Below are 23891 nucleotides of genomic sequence, written 5' to 3'. Positions count from 1 at the left end.
TGTGTCCAAAAAGCTGAGCAAGAATAAAGATCAAAAGAAGTAGTCCTTGTCAGTTTCTTATTGATTACATTTATATTTCTCCCTTGTTTTACATTTCCAGAGTTAAGAGATTTCACAAGTTACAGATGTTAATATTGTATTCTGATTGCAAAATATTTTAACTAAATGCAGTCTATTAGCTTCCAGAATGTAAGTAGGTATATCTAGCTGTCCGATAACACATTCTGATTGTGTTACCCCTCCCAAAAAACGTAATAAATATCATATTAACAACTGCAAACATTTCTCATGGCAGGAAATTTGCTGTAAAACTGCTCATTTTGCTCTCCACCCCATGGCAAAATAATTAGAATTGCACAAATTAACACCAAAACTTAAACATTTGCATTAAAGTTGTCATACAATTCCAAAATCTTCTCTCCGCCCCATGGCAAAATGTGTAGAATTGCAGCAAGCTAGCTTTAAAACAACAACATTTTCTCTACATCCCATTGCAGTGAGTTCTGATTTTTTGTGTTCCCATCCCCATCAAAGTTGCCCAAAAACTATTCAAAACAGAATAGTTTTTTATTTCTTAATCAGCTTTAGGTTTACAGGCTTTTATTTGAAATGGTTCGGGAATTGGTAATGTCAATGTTTTAAAATGATAATATTCACTCACAGCATCTTTACTGTGTTGCACATTGACATTGAGAACGGACAATTATTTTTCCAAACTCATGAAAATATATGAAGTGTGGTCTAACACTAATTAGGGATATCCAATTAACAGTGCTTTGTAAGCCTTAAATTCAATCAAGCTTGAAGGCAGCAGGGAGGAGACCACAATTAGCCCACATTAACATCGCAGACTTTTATCCAACCTGCCTTGGATTCTGATTAGTGTATTTAAACTCCCCCCCCCCCCCCCACACACACCTTTCTCTGAAAACAAGAGATATTTTCCTGCAATTCTGCACATTTTGCCATAGGGCGTAGAGAACATTTTGCCATTTTAAAGCAAGTTTGCTGAGAGAATATTTAGCAATTTTATAGCTAATTTCATGCAATTAAACACATTTTGTCATAGGATGGAGGCAAATGTTTGCAGCTTTTAATATGGTAACTGATGATCAATGGGACCCACCTCGGTCGGTAATTCGACCTTGCTTACTACAAGTTAAGATAGCTGTCCGCTATACTAACTTATCAATCTAAAAATCTTTAGCTGACATTGGCAAATTGTGAATGCTGATGCACAACCAAATTTCAAAATTGCACATTGTTGTAATGGTTGTCGTCGGGGATAGAGGACCAAAACGCTGCAGGAATGTGGATGCTCATCTTGTATTTATTTTCAAACAAAGAGAACACCAAAATAACAAAACGAAACAGTCTTGTCATGCTCACACATGCAAAACAACAAACAATCTCCCACAACACTACACCAAACAATTACCCATATATAGGACTCTCAATCAGAGGCAACGAGAAACACCTGCCTCCAATTGAGAGTCCAGCAGCCAAACCTAAACATAGAATACCTAAACTAGACAGAATGCAGAAATACAACCTAGAACATACTAACCTAGAACATACCCCCAAAACCCAGGAACACATAAATCAAACACCCCTCTACAACACACACAAAACCCCCACCATACAAAACAAACATCCCTCTGCCACGTCCTGACCAAAATACTAAACAACTACTCCCTCTGCTGGTCAGGACGTGACAGTTGCGTATTCTATTATTCTTACTCTCAACAGTAAGTTGAGACACCGACTGAGTTCCACAAAAAAAATGTATATACATGTATATCTTTTTTTATTCGTCCGCTGGCCTACAAAATGGGGGTCACCGCCTGTTGCCCATCCCTGTTGTAAATGAAGTACATTATTTACATTGAAAGTCTAAAACACACTACTGCATTATCAATCTAATCTTCCCTTCTTCATCAAGTTCAAGCTAGGACTACAAAACATGGTTTGAGACCTTGATATGTAGGCTATTAGTGGTATATGCAGTGTCATTACCTAATTGTATTAGTACTATTATCATTACATAAGTGTGTTTTCTCTATCTGTAGCCCTTTCAGTTTTTTTGGTGTGATAAAAGAATTACACTTTGGTTTTTGCTATTTCCTTACAATTTGTGTCAGACAACCAGGTGAAGGGAGTTTCTATTGAGTTTGACACCCCTGCAAAATGCTGTGGGGGCCTCATCCAAGTGTTGCACACAGCTGGTAGGGCTTGGGACTGTGTGTAGACCCCAACTTAAAGTCCAGGCTGGGTTCCACCCCTGGGGGAGAGGAGAAGGTGAAACTCTGCAGCGGGGAGGTGAAGAACAAGAAGGTGAAGAACAGGAAAAGTTCCATCTTAGCCAGCTGCTCCCCAGGACACACCCTCTTAGCTGAGGGGAGAATCAATCACAGAACACCTTCTCTAACTCTCAGTGTAAAGTATAGAACAGTAACTATGCTAGAACTAACATACTCTAGATATAGAGACAAGTCAATGATTCAACTTCAGTCAAACCGAGTCAGGTATTACTATGTAAGGAAGATGAGTTGTACATGTGCTATTTCCTGTAGGGCAGAATCATTTGGCACCAATCTGGGGTCAAATGACATGGAAGAGATGTAGTACCATATTACCTAAAGAGAACGGTAGGATAAATGTAGCACAGTATTACCTAAAGAGAATGGAAGGAATGCGTCTCTCTTCCTGAACTTGCCCTCCTGATCCAGGAAGTGTGCAGGGTTGAAGGTGTGAGGGGTCTCCTACTGACTCATCAAACAGGACAGACTGGAGGGTACCTAACACCATGGTGTTCTAAGGGGACAACAAAACAGACATGATCTCATTAACTCACTGTTTTATTTATTAGATACAACTAGCACACAGTGTACACAGTTTTATGGCAACAAAGCTTTATGTATGTACATTACCTTGGAAATGATGGGCAACGCTCCCGAGTCCATTTGCGGTGTTCATTTTTCCATAATGTATAGAACGGTAGTGTTTATCCCACTTATACCACAGTTGTCAAAGAAAACAATACTCAAGCATAAATTTACTGGTTATGTGTAGGCGCATATTGTGTCATGATTTCAAAGTGTCCTGATATCTTTTCCAACTATGCTGATATCTTTTTTCCAACTGTCTTGTTATCTGGTTTTAATGCCCATTCTAGAATGCCCTTTTAGCCAATCAGAAACGAGTATTGAACAACACTGTGGTATCTAACTCTTTTTCGAATATTCTTATGGACACAGTCAAACAAAGGAAGTGATGGATTCGACAGATGGATTTGCTAAACTGCAGCACTCCAGTGGCAAACCTGCCAGAGTAAATTATTTGAAGGAGTCAATTTATAAAGTAATGTAAACAAGTGTATGTGTAATATTATTTTTATTTAATTCAAGTTCGCTAACATTAGCTAGACCTACTAGTAGGCTAGTTCTGTTGTGCTAATAATGTTAGTGTCACGGCTGTTCAAAGGATCGGACCAAAATGCAGTGTGTTCGTAGTTCCACATATTTTATTTACCGTGAAACTAAATGCAATACATGAAATACTTGAATACACAAAAAAAAAAAACTGTGATGCAGAGAGAAAACACACTACTCAGAAACGAATCACCCACAAAAACAGGTGGGACAAACATCAACTAAAATATGACCTCCAATTAGAGACAACGACAACCGGCTGCCTCTAATTGGAGATCATACCAAACAAAACCAACATAGAAATACAAAACTAGAAACTGAACATAGAAATACAAAACATAGACAAACACCCCCTGACCTACTCTACCGTAGAAAATAACAACTTACTATGGCCAGGACGTGACAGTTAGTTGTGTTGTGGTAGAGTTAATTAAGGCCCAGGCCGTCCACCAAGCCAATAACTATAGCCTAATGATACATGTAATGATAAAATATAGGCTACATAACTATAAAACTTTGTTGAGCATCCACACTAGAGGAAAGTTGATCGTTTATTGTTTTACAGTTCTACATTCCTACAGTCCTACACATGTCAATCAACGGATCAATGCATCCTACTTCTGCCTATGAATAATGTGGTAACACAAGACCATTCATGAGGTTTCTAACACATATATATTGATTCAAACCATTCAGTGCTTTCAGGATGTGTTTGTTGTCATAGTGACAACTGCAAATAATACTTCAATGTAAATGTAGGTCTAATGAAAAATAATGTAGTAACTTGTATTTAAATGTAGCAATTCAACAACAAACACTGTTTGGCCTGCACATATTTTACAGCATGTAATGGCCTCATTGCTCAAATGGTTTGCAAGTGATTTCCATTTGTCTAATGGTTGTCAATTCCTTTGGGTCTTCTTTTTCACTGTGATCATCACTGTATGTCCTGTGCAACTATTTGCAATGCATCCGTGCAACATGCATTTTCTACGCTGAAGGCCTGTTTCACCTCCAGCAATTAGCAAGAGCAAACCAACTTCGTTCCCCAAATAGACTAGTAGGCCTAGTATAAATACATGTTCTTTAGCTTTGTAGCCTATAGACTTTCCTGGGATATCACGAGACGTGGAATGTCGGCCTTCACCTTTCCTACACTATTTCACATTCAGCAAGCAAGAGCAAGCGTGCATCTCTCTTCTAATAGGCTATTAGTAAACTAAATAAAATGTGTAATTGCGAAACAGAGCAATGAAGACAGGCAGGCTCGAGATGTTGCCTATATCCTAAATTAGAAACGCAGGCTAAGCATATTAGCCCATCATTCATAAACTCAGTGCTAGGCTTAATACTGGAGTGACTATAACCAGTCAATTTACACAGCGGAAAATAAGTTAACGGTTAATCAGATAACAAAACAGTAGCCTAACCTATGTGCGTCGTGGATGCTGCCCCGAGTGCGCTCCTTCACAGTCCCTGGGTATGCAGCTCGAAAATATCCATATTGTTTCAGTTTTTTAGGGACAAGAAATGTGTCCTGCCTAGGCTACAACAACACAATGCAATTAAGAATGTTATTTTTTTCAAGTGAGTGCAAAACTCTCCCTTAGAGAAAAAATGTGCAGAGTGCAGTATAACTGCAGTATGCTGCAAATACTGCGTCCAAAATAACAGTTTTTTTTACTGCAGTAATGCAGTTACAGCTCAGTATAACAACAGTTCAACTGCAATACATTGCAGTTAATCTGCAGTTACTACGTCCGAAATACCACAGTCGACGGCAGTTGCTGCAGTTTCAATACTGCAATCGTTTTGTAAGGGCTAGCCTAGGCTGTAAACTGCAGTGAATCGCGTATGTCAATTGAAGCTCAGTTTTTTAGGTGTTTTGAATGTATATTCATTTCGAAATAAGTGCATCTAGATTTGGATCAGTTATGGGGGTTTTCTCAGCAATTTAGCCTACAAGGTCCAGGCACATTAGCAGGACAGTAATATGGTGTATTTTGTCATGATGTATTAGCTAACAGAAACATGCTAATGCAGGGATTTCTATGGCAATGCACCAGCGTGGAGGAGTTGTATTCATAGTTTCCACGTTTGACTTTCATATTTTGAAAGCGTTTGAAAATGAGGTGGATAAGTAAGGGATTAATGTCATGGATGACCCAGCTGAGTTAATTTTTCCAAGGTAATGTACAGAACGGAGGTATTTATCGCGGTTATACCACATTTGCCAAATAAAAAAATATGAAAGCACACATTTACTGGTAGAAATACTTTATTTTCGTTGATATTGATATTTTTATAAGCAAATTCATACTTTCTCATCTGTTGGTTGCTAGAGACATGACCAGTTGTTCATTCAATTAGTTTGATATTTACGGACTCTACACAGTCGTTCGTTCTTATGGGGAGGTGTTGCTGTATATAGTCAGAGCCATATCCCTGTAATGTTCAGAGAAGATTTTATGTCAAATGTTATTGAAGTGTTGTGGTTGCAGGTTCCCCTCACACATCTAAAGCCTTTTCTTTTGGGGTTTTGCTATAGGCCACCAAGAGCTAACAGTCAGTATCTAAATAATATTTGTAAAATGCTTGCTAGTGTATGTGATGTAAACAGCGAGGTCTATTTTCTTTGGGATCTGAATATTGACTGGTTTTCATCAGGCTGTCCACTCAAGTGGAAGCTTCTCACTGTAACCAGTGCCTGTCATCTGGTTCAGGTTATTAATCAACCTACCAGGGTGTTTACAAACACTGCAGGAACAAGATCTCAAGCTGAACCTCGGCAAGACGGAGCTGCTCTTCCTCCCGGGGAAGGACTGCCCGTTCCATGATCTCGCCATCACGGTTGACAACTCCCTTGTGTCCTCCTCCCAGAGTGCTAAGAACCTTGGCGTGATCCTGGACAACACCCTGTCGTTCTCCACTAACATCAAGGCGGTGACCCGATCCTGTAGGTTCATGCTCTACAACATTCGCAGAGTACGACCCTGCCTCACACAGGAAGCGGCACAGGTCCTAATCCAGGCACTTGTCATCTCCCGTCTGGATTACTGCAACTCGCTGTTGGCTGGGCTCCCTGCCTGTGCCATTAAACCCCTACAACTCATCCAGAACGCCGCAGCCCGTCTGGTGTTCAACCTTCCCAAGTTCTCTCACGTCACCCCGCTCCTCCGCTCTCTCCACTGGCTTCCAGTTGAAGCTCGCATCCGCTACAAGACCATGGTGATTGCCTACGGAGCTGTGAAGGGAACGGCACCTCCATACCTTCAGGCTCTGATCAGGCCCTACACCCAAACAAGGGCACTGCGTTCATCCACCTCTGGCCTGCTGGCCCCCCTACCTCTGAGGAAGCACAGTTCCCGCTCAGCCCAGTCAAAACTGTTCGCTGCTCTGGCACCCCAATGGTGGAACAAGCTCCCTCACGACGCCAGGACAGCGGAGTCAATCACCACCTTCCGGAGACACCTGAAACCCCACCTCTTTAAGGAATACCTAGGATAGGATAAAGTAATCCTTCTAACCCCCCCCCCCCTTAAAAGATTTAGATGCACTATTGTAAAGTGGTTGTTCCACTGGATATCATAAGGTGAATGCACCAATTTGTAAGTCGCTCTGGATAAGAGCGTCTGCAAAAAAAAAATAATAATAAAAAAAAAAATAACAAAAAAAATATCATCCACATGTATTGATCACATTTTTACTAATACTATAGAACTTTGTTCTAAAGCTGTATCCGTACCCATTGGATGCAGTGATCACAATTTAGTGGCTATATTCAGAAAAGCCAAAGTCCCAAAAGCTGGACCTAAAGAAGCATATAAGAGATCATAGAAAATATTTTGCTGTGACTCTTATGTGGATGATGTTAAAAATATTTGTTGGTCTGATGTGATTAATAAGGAGCGTCCTGATGCTGCACTTGATGAATTTATGATATTGCTTCTTCCAATGATTGATAAACATGCACCAACATGCATCACACTGAAACTGACTGTTAGAACTGTTAAGGCTCCATGTATTGAAAAACTGTAAATACTAAGTTCTATTATATGCTCCAAAAAATGTGGATAATTATATTATTTTATACAAATACAATTGCTCAGAGAAAGAGAGACATCCCGAAAATTGGTATTCTCAAGAAAACGTCTGTAGCGTCCGAATGGTTTGGGCTACAAACGAATTTGACCCATCTATGGAAAGATGAGACTCTCACGAACGTGATGGTGTTTTTCTCTATGATCCCCACAAGTGTCACGGGACTCATCTAAAGGAAACCCGATACCAGGCCAAAAAATGTATGGAGGTGAATTGGACATTTCCACATCAAAGGTACAGTATATGGATAAAACCCTGAGAATTTGCTTCTACTCGTTCTGTGGCCCTTGTTAAGGTCAACGGCATCATGAACTTTATCAAGTACCAGGACATTTCAGCCACAAAACTGGTTGCCTCTGCCATGAGATTGACACTTGTCCACAAGCAGATCTTCCAGCAATACAATAACCCCAAGCACACATCAAAATCCACAAAGAAATGGTGAGATGACCACAAAATCAACATTTTGCAATGGCATCTCAGTCTCCGAACTTGAACCCCATTGAAAACCTGTGGTTTGAATTGAAAAGGGCAGTCCATAAGCGCAGACAAAGGATATCACGTATCTGGAAAGATTCTATATGGAGGAATGGTTTAGGATCTCTTCCAATGTTTCATAAAACATTTTAGAAAATGTCACGTCCTGACCATAGAAAGCTGTTATTTTCTGTGATAGTGTAGGTCAGGGCGTGACAGTTTTTTTTCTTCTAGTATAGATTTTCTTTGTTGTTATGTTCTAGTTTTGTATTTCTATGTTGGGTTTTTGTTTGGGATGATCTCCAATTAGAGGCAGCTGGTCATTGTTGTCTCTAATTGGAGATCATACTTAAGTAGGTGTTTTTCCCATCTGGGTTTGTGGGAGATTGTTTTTGAGTACGTATATGTTAACTCTTCATCACAGTTTGTTGTTTTTGTTTATTCAGTTTATTTTGTATGTATTGCATAGTTTCACAGTTTAATAAAGAAAGTGTGGAACAATACAAACACTGCACTTTGGTCCACTCCTTCATCCTATGACAAACGTGACAGAATCTCCCACCACAATATGACCAAGCAGCGTGGTATGGACCAGTAGACTTTTGAGGAGATTAGGAGGAGTATATCCTAGACTTTGGAAGGAATAGTGGCAGGAGACAAGAGCCTGCCAGGGAAGCAGGCGGAAGCAGCGAAGGAGGGACAGCTATGAAGTCGGGAAGGAAGGCCACAGAAACCCCAATATTTTATTATTTTTTTTGGGGGGGGGGGGGGGGGGGCACATGGAACAGTCGGCGGAGCCGAGGAGGGAACCAAAGCCAATCCAGGAGAAGAGAGATATGGGAGAGTTGTTGAGTTGGTGGAGGATGCACAGATTTTTCCCAAAGGAACGTGTTATCAATTTGGTGCCACCTGAGTCAGCTCCCCGTACTTGCCCTGAGGTGCGTGTTACCAGTCTGGCGCCACCTGTATCTACTCCACGCACCCGGCCTCCAGTGAGTCTCTCCAGTCCGGTGTGTCCTGTTCCTGTTCCTGAGGTGCGTGTTACCAGTCTGGCGCCACCAGTGCCAGCCCCACGCATCAGGCCTCCAGTGTGCATTCCCAGTCCGGAGCTTCCGGCGACAGTTCCCAGTCCGGAGCCTCCTGAGACGGCCCGCAGCCCGGAACCTCCAGAGACGGCCCGCAGCCCGGAACCTCCAGAGACGGCCCGCAGCCCGGAACCTCCAGCGGCCATCCGAGGTCCGGAACCTCCGGTGATGATCCACGGTCCGGGTCCTTCGGCGACGATCCAGGATCCGGTGACACAAAAGCGTAGGGATCAGCGGGCGGAGCGGGGTTACGCCCCGAACCGGAGCCGCCTCCTCTGCTGGAGGATCTGCGGGATGAGAAGGTTCTGCGTACTGCACCAGAGCCGTCATAGACATTAGTCACCCTCCCTAACCCTCCCTTTTTTGCTTTTTTTTCGTGTTTGTTTAGGTGCATTCGGAGTCCGCACCTTGGGGGGAGGGGGGTACTGTCACGTTCTGACCATAGAAAGCTGTTATTTTCTATGGTAGGTCAGGGCGTGACAGGGTTTATTTCCAGTTTAGATTTTCTATGTTCTAGTTTTGTATTTCTGTGTTGGGTTTTTGTTTGGGATGATCTCCAATTAGAGGCAGCTGGTCATCGTTGTCTCTAATTGGAGATCATACTTAAGTAGGCGTTTTTCCCTCCTGGGTTTGTGGGAGATTGTTTTTGAGTACGTGTATGTTAACTCTTCATCACGGTTTGTTGTTTTTGTTTATTCAGTTTATTTTGTATGTATTGCATAGTTTCACAGTTTAATAAAGAAAATGTGGAACGATACACTACACACGGTGCGCTTTGGTCCGCTCCTTCATCCTACGACAAACGTGACAGAAAAAGGCTCAGTGTCGTTATCCTCACAAGGGAAGGGTGCTGGAGTATTGAAAACTGGGGATCCAATCATTTTGACCCCTATCTTAAAAAAAGGTATTACTTGTTAAACCAAATCTCTTTCTCTGAGAAATGTAATTAGTATAAAATAATACCATTTGTCACTTTTTTTTTTGCAATACAGCTCAGGTCTGATGTGATTAATAAGGAGCATCCAGATGCTGCACTTGATGAATTTATGAAATTGCTTCTTCCAATTATTGATAAAAATGCCCCTGTTTTAAGAAACTGACTGTTAGAAATGTTAAGGCTCCATGGATTGATGAGAAATTGAAAAACTGCATGGTTGAAAGAAATGGGGCAAAAGGAGTGGCAAATAAGTCTGATTGCACATCTGGTTGACTTACTGCAAGTTGAGAAATGATGTGACTAAACTCAAACAAAAACAAGAAGAATCTGTTTTATGAAGCCAAGTTCAAAAAACTTTGGAGTACTTTAAATTAAATTATGGGCAGAAAGACAAATTCAACTCCATCTTTCATTGAATCAGATTGCTTATTCATCACAAAACCATTTGATGTTCCCAGTTATTTTTATGATTACTTCATTGGCAAAGTGGGCAAAATTAGGCAGGAAATGCCAACACTGAACAGTGAGCCATCGTACTCATGCAGAAAAATTAAAAAAAATATGATAGAAAAGCATTGTAAGTTTGAATTTTGTAAAGTTAGTGTAGGAGAGGTGGGGAAATTATTGTTATTAATCAATAATGAGAAACCTCCTGGCATTGACAATTTAGATGGAGAGCTACTGAGGATGGTAGCTGACTCTATAGCCACTCCGATATGTCATACAGTATCTTTAATCTGAGTCCAGAGGAAAGTCTTTGTCTACCGGCCTGGAGGGAAGCCAAAGTCATTCCGTTACCCAAGAGTGGTAAAGCGGCCTTTACTGGTTCTAACAGCAGACCTATCAGATTGCTGCCAGCTCATAGCAAACTGTTGGAAAAAAATACATTTGACCAAATACAATGGTATTTCACCGTAAACAAATTAACAGACTTTCAGCATGCTTATAGAAAAGGGTAGTCAACATGTACTGCACTGACAGAAATGACTGATGATTGGTTGAAATACATTGATAATAAGAAGATTGTAGGAGCTGTACTAATAGATTTCAGTGCAGCCTTTGATATTATTGACCATAATCTGTTGTTGAGAAAACGTACGCCACCGGTCAAAAGCTTTAGTACACCTACTCATTTAATTGTTTTTTCTTTATTTTTTACTATTTTCTACATTGTAGAATAATAGTGAAGACATCAAAAAAATGAAATACCACTATTAAATAACACTAAAACTATTATAAAACCCTTTTGCAATTATGTTAGCACAGCTGAAGACTGTAGTCCTGATTAAAGAAACAATAAAACTGGCCTTCTTTAGACTAATTGAGAATCTGGAGAATCAGCATTTGTGGGTTTGATTACAAGCTCAAAATGGCCAGAAACAAATAACTTTCTTCTCAAATTCGTCAGTCTATTCTTGTTCTGAGAAATGAAGGCTATTCCAGGCGTGAAATTGCCAAGAAACTGAAGATCTCGTAGAACGCTGTGTACTACTCCCTTCTTGCATGGAATTGCCTTCATTTCTCAGAACAAGAACAGACTGACGAGTTTCAGAAGAAAGTTATTTGTTTCTGGCCATTTTGAGCCTTGGATTAGCTAAAACAATGTTCCATTGGAACATAGGAGTGATGGTTGGTGATAATGCGCCTCAGTACGCCTATGTAGATATTCCATTAAAAATCAGCCGTTTCCAGCTACAATAGTCATTTACAACATTAACAATGTCTACACTGTATTTCTGATCAATTTGATGTTATTTTAATGGACAACATTTTTATTTTCTTTCAGAAACAAGGACATTTCTAAGTGACCCCAAACTTTTTAACGATTGTGTAACTCAGAGGGTTTTCTGAAGCTTCTCTAATGTCAAACATGTAAAGTGTGGTGCACCGCAAGACAGTTCTCTAGGCACTCTACTCTTTTCTATTTTTACCAATGACCTGCCACTGGTTTTAAAGAAAGCATGTGTGTCCATGTATGCTGATGATTCAATCATATACACATCAGCAACCGCAGCTAATGAAGTCACTGAAATCCTTAACAAAGAGTTGCACTCTGTTTTGGAATGGGTGGCCAGTAATAAACTGGTCCTGAACAGCTCTAAAACTAAGAGGATTGTATGTGGTACAAATCATTCCTTAAGTTCTAGACCTCAGCTGAATCTGGTAATGAATGGTGTGGTTGTTGAACAAGTTGAGGAGACTAAATTACTTGGGGTTACCTTAGATTGTAAACTGTCATGGTCAAGACATATAGATTCAATGGTTGTAAAGATGGGGAGTGGTCTGTCCGTAATAAAGAGATGCTCTGCTTTTTTGACACTACATTCCACAAAGTAAGTCCTGCAGACTCTAGTTTTATCTTATCTTGATTATTGTCCAGTCATAGGGTCAAGTGCTGCAAAGAAATATCTAGTTAAGTTGCACGTCTTGCTCGCCAATGTAATGAGAATGCCAATGTTAATATTATGCATGCCAGTCTCTCTTGGCTAAGAGTTGAGGAAAGACTGAATACATAACTTCTTGTTTTTTTATAAGAAACATTAATGTGTTTGAAATTCAAAATTGTTTGCATAGTCAACTTACACACAGCACTGACACACACACTTACCCCACCAGACATGCTCCCAGGGGACATTTCACAGCCCCCAGGTCCAGATGAAATTCAAGGAAAAGTACAGTTTTATGTTGAGCCAAGAGTGCATGGATGTCCCTTCCATCTCATATAGCTCAAGTGAACAGCAAACCTGGTTTAAAAAACAAATAAAGCAACACCTCACTGCACAACTCCTCTCCCCCATGTGACCTACTTGTTGTGTGCATGCACTGACATTTATGTGGAACTGATAGATGCGCACTCACACACACACACTACATGTTCACGTTTTTAAATAGATGTAAATAGTAAAGTCTTTGGTTTGTAATGTATTTTTCGTTATGTGTTGGACCCAAGTAAGACTAACTCTCGCCATTGGCGTCGGCGAATGGGGATCCTAATAAATCAAATCGATTTTTCCTTTGCCCTCCTCAGTGGCAACGTTCTTATCCCTTGCTTGCTGCTAGTTAGATTACTAGCTACGGCTACATAGTCACAACCTCTGCAGCCAGAATAAAAGCAAAGTTTATTGCGTCACATTTGTTTTAGCTGTTTATCCTGCTTATACCACAGTTGCCAAAGAAAACAAGACTAAGCACACATTTACCGGTAGAAATAAAACATTTCCGTTGATAGTTTCATTTATGTAAGCAAATTCATACTTTCTCAACTTTTGGTTTGCCATAGACCCGCGATCCAGTCGTTCACTCGATTAGTTCTATATTTATGGACGCGACCCAGTTATTCGTTCTTTATGTTCCATTGCCATGCTCACTGGCAATGTTCTTATCTAGCTAGCTACAGATAACACAGTCACAATCTCTGCAGCCAAAGTAAGAGGATAGTAGCCATTTTCTATTGACATTCATTTGGATACATCCATAACAATGAGCTGATAATGCTGATTTTGCCTGGCTTACAGTGGCTTGCGAAAATATTCATCCTCCTTGGCATTTTTTCCTATTTTGTTGCCTTACAACCTGGATTTAAAATAGATTTTTGGGGGGTTCATATCAATTGATTTACACAACATGCCTACCACTTTGAAGATGCAATTTATTTTTTATTGTGAAACAAACAAGAAATAAGACAACAAAACAAAAAACTTGAGCATGCATAACTATTTACCCCTCCCAAAGTCAATACTTTGTAGAGCCACGTTTTGCAGCAATTACAGCTGCACGTCTCTTGGGGTATGTCTCTGTAAGCTTGGCACATCTAGCCACTGTGATTTTTGCCCATTCTTCAAGGCAAAACTGCTCCAGCTTCTTCAAGTTGGATGGGTTCTGCTGGTGTTCAGCAATCTTTAAGTCATACCATAGATTCTCAATTGGATTGAGGTCTGGGCTTTGACTAGGCCATTCCAAGACATTCAAATATTTCCCCTTAAACCACGTGAGTGTTGCTTTAGCAGTATGTTTAGGGTCATTGTCCTGCTGGAAGGTAAACCTCCATCCCAGTCTCAAATCTCTGGAAGACTGAAACAGGTTTCCCTCAAGACTTTCTCTGTATTTTGCGCCATCCATCATTCATTCAATTCTGACCAGTTTCCCAGTCCCTGCCGATGAAAAACATCCCCACAGCATGATGCTGCCACCACCATACAAATAGATCCAGAGTGCAGAAGGACAAGTTCTCCAAGTTAAACCCAGCCCTTGTGTCATCTTCCCACTGTGCAACAAAACACAACAAACTAGATACTTTATAAAAATATTTAACAATTTAACTTATTGATGATGCTGAAGCAGATTTACCAATGTGTCAAGAAGAAAATGTGATACAAAAATATGGACATGTACTGCAATACAAATAATAGCTTTGAATCCCCATTATTTGGATAGTGAGTGTCACGTCCTGACCAGTATTAGGGATTATTTGTAATTGTAGTTTGGTCAGGACGTGGCAGAGGGTATTTATTCTATGTGGTCCGGGGGTTATGTGTAGGTTAGAAGGGTGTTATATTTATGTGTTCCGAGGTTTGGGTGTATGTTCTGGTTTTTGGTTGTCTAGGGGTTTTCTGGTTTGTGTATTTCTTTGTTGTCTGTGTGGCTCTCGATCAGGAACAGCTTTACTTCGTTGTTCCTGATTGAGAGTCATATATTAGGAGCTTGTTTTCACCTGGGGTTTTGTGGGTAGTTGATTTTGCACTGCTAGTTGTCATAGCCTGCAAAACTGTCTCCTGTCGTGTTTTCTGCATTTCTTGTTTTTTCCGTGTTCAACGTATTTAATAAATATGATGTTGAGCACGCAACCCGCTGCATATTGGTCCGACAGTGATTTCTCATTATCAGACGACGAAGAGTGTGACAGTGAGTGTGCCCGGCCTGCAGCCTAAAATATTCTAATAGTACAACTACTTGCTTATCTAAAAGTACTCCCTAATACACATTTTTTATGTAACTCTTCTCCAGTCCCACATCATCATCATCAACATCATCAGCAGTGTAGTGGAGGGTAAACATACAAAAGGCATTGAAAATATAGGGAGAAAATATGGGTTGGACCATACTTTTGTCATCAATCATTAAAAAAAAGATCTACTTGAGAACTGGAAATCAAATGATCATCCATTGTTAAGACATTGGAGGAATCAAATGCATTAGTATTTAAATATTAAACAAATGTTGGCTAGAGAGAAAAACAAAATAGTGCAATTTGAAGCCATATGGCATAAAGTGTTACAAGTACTGGAGATATCCACAAGATGAGAAATGGGAAAGGATGTTATTGTGAGATGGGACAGGATGGGTATGAATACGGTGGGAGCATGTGGGTCTGAGCAAGTGTGATGTCATTAATGTTTGTTGAAGTTCATGTACTTCTGAGTTGGTGTTTTTTGTCTTTATTCATCTTTTTTCTCTATGTTGAAAGTCCCTGCCAACGTCATGTTTAGTTTACTGGATCTATGTTTGTCAAATGTTAAATGTCTATTATCTTTGTATATGTATATTTGTGTATTTTCTATACACTAAAATACAATTATAAAAAAATTATACAATTATAAAAAATAATAATAATATCTGGAGAATTACTATATTCACTGTGAACGGCATCAGTGTTTACCCGACTACTTTTTTTTACCACTACATCAGTGATAGTCATCATCATCCTCAGCATCATCACGATCATCATCATCATCCCCATCATCTTCTCTATCTCGTTGAGGAAGCAGTCCTTCTTGTGCTCCTGAATCCTGATCTTGATGAAGGAGATGACCTCCTCCCAGCCAGAGAAGATCCTTCTGTGAGGACCAGGAACCTGACGCATGACACACAGCATCATGTTATACATCTGAGGACAGACAATCAATCACTCAATTCCATTTATTTATAAAGCCCTTTTTACATGAGCAGTTGTGACAAAGTGCTTTACAGATATCCAGCCTTAACCCCAAAGAGCAATCAATGCAGAAGTAGAAACACAGTTGCCAGGAAAAACTCTAGAAGGAAGGAATCTATAAAGAAACTTAGAGAGGAACCCAGCTCAGAAGGGTTGCCAGTCCTCTTCTAGGGTCAATGCTAATATGAACGCCTGTCTAGTTCAATCATATTTAACCTCTCTAGGGTAGGTGGCACCAAATCGTCCCACCTACGTAACAGCCAGTGTAATCCCGTGGCGCGTTATTCAAAAACCTCAAAAATGCAAAAACTTCAATTTTTCAAACATATGACTATTTTACACCATTTTAAAGACAAGACTCTCGTTAATCTAACCACACTGTCCGATTTCAAAAAGGCTTTACAACGAAAGCAAAACATTCGATTATGTCAGCAGAGTACCCAGCCAGAAATAATCAGACACCCATTTTTCAAGCTAGCATATAATGTCACATAAACCCAAACCACAGCTAAATGCAGCACTAACCTTTGATGATCTTCATCAGATGACAACCCTAGGACATTATGTTATACAATACATGCATGTTTTGTTCAATCAAGTTCATATTTATATCAAAAACCAGCTTTTTACATTAGCATGTGACTAGCATGTGACTAGCATTCCCACTGAACACTGCCGGTGAATCTACTAAATTACTCACGATAAACGTTCACAAAAAGCATAACAATTATTTTAAGAATTATAGATACAGAACTCCTCTATGCACTCGATATGTCCGATTTTAAAATAGCTTTTCGGTGAAAGCACATTTTGCAATATTCTCAGTAGATAGCCCGGCATAACAGGGCTAGCTATTTAGACACCCAGCAAATTTAGCACTCACCAAAGTCAGATTTACTATAAGAAAAATGTTGTTACCTTTGCTGTCTTCGTCAGAATGCACTCCCAGGACTTCTACTTCAATAACAAATGTTGGTTTGGTTCAAAATAATCCATAGTTATATCCAAACAGCGGCGTTTTGTTCGTGCGTTCAAGACACTATCCGAAAGAGTAAATAAGGGTGACGAGCATGGCGCAATTCGTGACAAAAAAAATCTAAATATTCCATTACCGTACATCGAAGCATGTCAACCGCTGTTTAAAATCAATTTTTATGCCATTTTTCTCATAAAAAAGCGCTAATATTCCAACCGGGAATCTGCGTTTAGGTAAACAGACGAAAGGAAATAAAGCATGGGGTCGACTCGGGCATGCGCCTAAGCCCATAGTACTCTGATCGGCCACTTGCCAAAAGCGATAATGTGTTTCAGCCAGAGGCTGCCTCGATATCGTTCAGCTTTTTCCCGGGCTCTGAGAGCCTATGGGAGCCATAGGAAGTGTCACGTTAGAGCAAAGATCCTCAGTCTTCAATAAAAAGAGCCAAGATGAAACACAACTTCTCAGACAGGCCACTTCCTGCATGGAATCTTCTCAGGTTTTGGCCTGCCATATGAGTTCTGTTATACTCACAGACACCATTCAAACAGTTTTAGAAACTTTAGGGTGTTTTCTATCCAAAGCCAATAATTATATGCATATTCTAGTTACTGGGCAGGAGTAGTAACCAGATTAAATCGGGTACGTTTTTTATCCGGCCGTGTCAATACTGCCCCCTAGCCCTAACAGGTTAATGATTATTCTAAATATAATATAATATAAATTAATGTTAAGAAAAAGGAGAGAGAGATTTACTTCAGCCCAAATGCCTCCTTCCAAATACATAATCTCATTGACAGTCTTCATGAGGGTTTGGAATTGTCCGTTGCTGTATTCAAAGCGGTCACCAAACACAAGACAGCAGATAACATTGGAGACATCGTTGTTAATCAGCATCTGGGGGTTAAAGGGTTTTCCTGCATGGGACAAAAGCAACATGGCTCACCACAAACATAATTTTTTTGTGTGAGTCATATCCTTACACTGAACTTCAGTCTGAAATAATTTTTCTGGGTAAGCACCATAGCTTATACAGTTTTGTCCCAAAAATATTTATTGGTGTGAGCACTCCTGATCTCAACTGAATCTGTCACCATATAAATCAATACATTATTTATCGATGCGTGTTTTTTACGTCCAAAACAGAGGCCTCTCAAGTGTAAACTTAACAATAACAATGTCAGTGTAGTGTATACTCAAATCTGTTTTGAAAAGTACACAAATTTTCTTGTGGGGACAATAACATTTGAATTGAACTGTAAGCATATCAAGTACCTTGTTCACTCTGAAAGGCTTCATTCAAACACTGTGCTTCGATCTGGATGGATGGCTCCAGACTCTTCTTGCCCAGTCCAAAGTTCCCCAGTGTAGAGAGTGCAAACCTCCTCTGTTGCTTCCATGGATACCCATTCGACATAATCACACTTAAGTGTACGAAAAGTTTTCAGTGATCAGTGAAGAAGCAAAAACTTGTACCATACACTCAAATGTAACTAAGAAAGCATTGGACAAATATCCTTGTCTGAGTTAGAACGGCCCATTCCCTGTTTCTGTAGTGTGAGGCAGCTTGATGTTCAAGTAGGTACACCTCCTGGATAGGATGCTATTTGTCGCAGGCTTCTTACCACCCCAATCCAAGAAAATAGGCACCAGGTCAAATGTTTTGCCTTTAGTATGAGTAGACCGGGGATCGAACCCCTAAACGTCCAATTTAAGACACTCTAATACACTCAAAGGTACAAGGATGTAATATTTCCACAATATTATATTATTCAAATCAAATCAAATGTATTTATATAGCCCTTCTTACATCAGCTGATATCTCAAAGTGCTATACAGCAACCCAGCCTAAAACCCCAAACAGCAAGCAATGCAGGTGTAGAAGCACTGTGGCTAGGAAAAACTCCCTAGAAAGGCCAAAACCTAGGAAGAAACCTAGAGAGGAACCAGGCTATGAGGGGTGGCCAGTCCTCTTCTGGCTGTGCCGGGTGGAGATTATAACAGCACATGGCCAAGATGTTCAAATGTTCATAAATGACCAGCATGGTCAAATAATAATAATAATCATAGTAGTTGTCGAGGGTGCAACAAGTCAGTAACATGAGAGTAAGTGTCAGTTGGCTTTTTCATAGCCAATCTTTGAGAGTATCTCTACCGCTCCTGCTGTCTCTAGAGAGTTGAAAACAGCAGGTCTGGGACAGGTAGCACATCCGGTGAACAGGTCAGGGTTCCAGCAGGTCTGGGACAGCAGGTCTGGGAAAGGTAGCACGTCCGGTGAACAGGTCAGGGTTCCATAGCTGCAGGCAGAACAGTTGGAACTGGAGCAGCAGCACGGCCAGGTGAACTGGGGACAGCAAGGAGTCATCAAGCCAGGTAGTCCTGAGGCATGGTCCTAGGGCTCAGGTCCTCCGAGAGAGAGAAAGAAAGAAAGAAAGAGAGAAAGAGAGAATTAGAGAGAGCATATTTAAATTCACACAGGACACCGGAAAAGACAAGAGAAATACTCCAGATGTGACAGACTGACCCTAGCCCCCGACACATAAACTACTGCAGCATAAATACTGGAGGCTGAGACAGGAGGGGTCAGGAGACACTGTGGCCCCATCCGATGAAACCCCCGGACAGGGCCAAACAGGTAGGATATAACCCCACCCACTTTGCCAAAGCACAGCCTCCACACCACTGGAGGGATATCTCCAACCACCAACATACCATCCCGGGCCGAGTATAGCCCACAAAGTTCTCCGCCACGGCACAACCCAAGGGGGGGCACCAACCCAGACAGGAAGACCACGTCAGTGACTCAACCCACTCAAGTGACGCACCCCGCCCAGGGACGGCATGGAAGAACACCAGTAAGCCAGTGACTCAGCCCCCGTAATAGGGGTAGAGGCAGAGAATCCCAGTGGAAAGAGGGGAAACCGGCCAGGCAGAGACCGCAAGGGCGGATCGTTGCTCCAGCCTTTCCTTTCACCTTCACACCCCTGGGCCAGACTACACTTAATCATAGGACCTACTGAAGAGATGTGTCTTCAGTAAAGACTTAAAGGTTGAGACTGAGTCTGCGTCTCTCACATGGGTAGGCAGACTATTCCATGAAAATGGAGCTCTATAGGAGAAAGCCCTGCCTCCAGCTGTTTGCTTAGAAATTCTAGGAACAATTAGGAGGCCCGCGTCTTGTGACCGTAGCGTACGTGTAGGTATGTATGGCAGGACCAAATCCGAAAGATAGGTAGGAGCAAGGCCATGTAATGCTTTGTAGGTTAGCAGTAAAACCTTGAAATCAGCCCTTGCCTTAACAGGAAGCCAGTGTAGGGAGGCTAGCACTGGAATAATATGATCACATTTTTGGGTTCTAGTCAGGATTCTAGCAGCCGTATTTAGCACTAACTGAAGTTTATTTAGTGCTTTATCTGGGTAGCCGGAAAGTAGAGCATTGCAGCAGTCCAACCTAGAAGTAACAAAGGCATGGATTAATTTTTCTGCATAATTTTTGGACAGAAAGTTTCAGATTTTTGCAATGTTACGTAGATGGAAAAAAGCTGTATTTGAAACAATCTTGATATGTTCTTCAAAAGAGAGATCAGGGTCCAGAGTAACGCCGAGGTCCTTCACAGTTTTATTTGAGACGACTGTACAACCATCCAGATTAATTGTCAGATTCAACAGAAGATCTCTTTGTTTCTTGGGACCTAGAACAAGCATCTCTGTTTTGTCCGAGTTTAAGAGTAGAAAGTTTGCAGCCATCCACTTCCTTATGTCTGAGACACAGGCTTCTAGCGAGGGCAATTTTGGGGCTTCACCATGTTTCATTGAAATGTACAGCTGTGTGTCATCCGCATAGCAGTGAAATTTAACATTATGTTTTCGAATGACATCCCCGAGAGGTAAAATATATAGTGAAAACAATAGTGGTCCTAAAACGGAACCTTGAGGAACACCGAAACTTACAGTTGATTTGTCAGAGGACAAACCATTTACAGAGACAAACTGATATCTTTCCAACAGATAAGACCTAAACCAGGCCAGAACTTGTCCATGTAGACCAATTTGGGTTTCCAATCTCTCCAAAAGAATGTGGTGATCAATGGTATCAAAAGCAGCACTAAGCCTCGGTCTGACGTCATTAAAAGGTCATTTACCACCGTCACAAGTGCATTCTCAGTGCTATGATGGGGTCTAAAACCAGACTGAAGCGTTTCGTATACATTGTTTGTCTTCAGGAAGGCAGTGAGTTGCTGCGCTACAGCTTTTTCTATAGTTTTTGAGAGGAATGGAAGATTCGATATAGGCCGATAGTTTTTTATAATTTCTGGGTCAAGATTTGGCTTTTTCAAGAGAGGCTTTATTACTGCCACTTTCAGTGAGTTTGGTACACATCTGGTGGATAGAGAGCCGTTTATTATGTTCAACATAGGAGGGCCAAGCACAGAAAGCAGCTCTTTCAGTAGTTTAGTTGGAATAGGGTCCAGTATGCAGCTTGAAGGTTTAGAGGCCATGATTATTTTCATCATTGTGTCAAGAGATATATTACTAAAACACTTTAGTGTCTCCCTTGATCCTAGGTCCTGGCAGGGTTGTGCAGACTCAGGACAACGGAGCTTTGGAGGAATACGCAGATTTAAAGAGGAGTCCGTAATTTGCTTTCTGATGATCATGATCTTTTCCTCAAAGAAGTTGATGAATTCATTACTGCTGAAGTGAGGGCCATCCTCTCTTGGGGAATGCTGCTTTTTAGTTAACTTTGCGACAGTATCAAAAAGAAATTTTGGATTGTTCTTATTTTCCTCAATTAAGTTGGAAAAATAGGCTGATCGAGCAGCAGTGAGGGCTCTTCGATACTGCACGGAGATAGGGATAATTATATACTGCACGGAGATAGGGATAATTATTACCAATATGGTCACATCAATTATCAGTCAATAGACATACTGTAAGGTAAGGACAATGTCCTGCCTTTCCAATAAAAACAAGTCATCCAGCACCATAATTGAATCATAATAGCCTTCACCTAATTACCTTTACTTCCCGATGCTTGACTTCCAATATATATATATATATATATATATATATATATATATATATATATATATATATCTTCAAATAAGGGAAGGGAGGGCCGATCCGCGAAACTGTCACCATTGTTGACCAAGGCCTCTTTCACCATCTCGTATCCACTCAGGACAACCCACTTTGGCCCTTGGTTTGCCGAAGGAATTCGAAGACTGAACATTTTTCCATATTTATTTTTGCACACTACAAGAATAATGATAAGAAATACAGTTTGTCACATTGTTTACTCAAAAAGAGCATTTAGTTAGCCTGGTCCCAGATCTGATTATGCTCTTACCAACGCCATTGCTCATTGACAAGCCAAACAATTGTTTGGCAGGACAATGTGTGACAAGGAGTTGGGATGATAGTACTAACAGACTGGCACTCGAGCTAGCGTTTAGTAAACCCACCTCTTCCAACTGAAGGTGTATCTTAGCAGGATCAAACTGAAACATGTTGCCAACGAAGACTATGACCAAGGTCCAGGAGGAAAATTCTTTGGAGTTTTGTTTTTCAGGAGGTCGACAAGTACCAAAAAAACACAGAGGAAAATCGAAATAGTCTTAATGTCCAGCCATTCCAAGATAGAAGAGTGCAGTAATTTGCTCATCTTACTGCAAATGACACTGACTCAAAAAAGCACACAGAAACTTAACATAGGAATGAATTTGCTAATGGTTTTTCTGTAACCTGCTCCCTATCTCTCTGCTTCCAAGGTAATGTCATGATAACCACAGTTGTGTGTGTTCATGCTTGCCCATGTAACTAGGTGTGACCTACTAACATAACAACCCAGAGTTCATACCCTTCCCCTTTGTGCATAGTTTTTTTCCGGGGAAAAGGGGTTACATAATGACTGCACAGCATTTCTTCAATAGCATCTGTGGCAACATCTCAAAATTGATGTAGATTAAATCTGTTTTCATTTTAATTCCTTAAGTCTTTAGCAATCTTACTTTACCTTTACTTTACCCTAACCACGACCCTTATATAAACTTTCTTCTTTTACCATATTTCCTTTACTTTTCCTAGGTGGTGTGTGTGTGTGTGTGTGTGTGTGTGTGGATGGGGGGGTTAGTCCGTGATGAAGAGGTGGGTCTTTAGGCGTGCCTGAGAGATGGAGATGGCTGATTGAACTCCAGGATATTACTGTAATAACATACTGCTCTCTAGTGGTGTTGAAGTATCATGCCTGTTACTCGTCTCTTCTACTCCCGGTCTGTACACAACATCAGATATTTTCAAATAAACATGTCTTGCTGCTCCTTACACTATATATGTTTTAAAGATTTAATATAATTAATGAAGGACCATGGTCTCAGTAGTTTCACGCAAAGATGAGGTATTGTGAACTGATTTGGGCATTGAACTGTGTGCACTCACCGTTAGAGGTCACTAGAGACTCATTCTATTATGCATCTTATAAAATAATGCAGGACATTCAACCTAACAGAAATCAGGAAACAATCAATTCTACTAAAAATTGAAAATAAGTGAGAAGTAGGCATTGGTCTGAAGCTGAAAAGTAAAGTCAATTCACAAACACCACAATGCCCACTCTACCAAGGTTTTCCAGCAAACAGCTTTGACCTACTACAGCAGTAATGTTGGTATATTGTACTTCAAACAATGTGTATGCAGGTTGCTTAGTATTCAAACCTTCTCAAACAGCCTAATTCATACTCTTAGAGGAGGTGCTCCCACAACAATGTGATTTGTATTGCATACAAGTTAAAGTATTGTATTCTTCACACACCACACTAATCCCATTCCAATACCTTTTAAAAAATTATATGAAAGCAAGCTTTGTGTAAATAACACATACACATGCTTTTGGCGTAAATAAAATATACTGTGCATTAAAATGATGCTGGTAAATGGCACCAGCAGATATAGT

At 40.6% G+C, this 23891-nt stretch overlaps 1 pseudogene; it reads right to left on the bottom strand.

Annotated features, from left to right (window-relative positions):
* Positions 1–2201: 2201 nt before the first annotated feature.
* Positions 2202–22604, bottom strand: LOC106560412 (cytochrome P450 2J1-like; annotated as a pseudogene).
* Positions 22605–23891: the final 1287 nt, after the last annotated feature.

The sequence above is a fragment of the Salmo salar genome, chromosome 10 (assembly GCF_965601325.2).
Source record: "Salmo salar chromosome 10, fSalSal1, whole genome shotgun sequence".
Taxonomy (NCBI): Eukaryota; Metazoa; Chordata; class Actinopteri; order Salmoniformes; family Salmonidae; genus Salmo; species Salmo salar.
The sequence above is the reverse complement of the archived record's forward strand: the minus strand, read 5'-3'. Positions and strand labels throughout refer to the sequence as shown.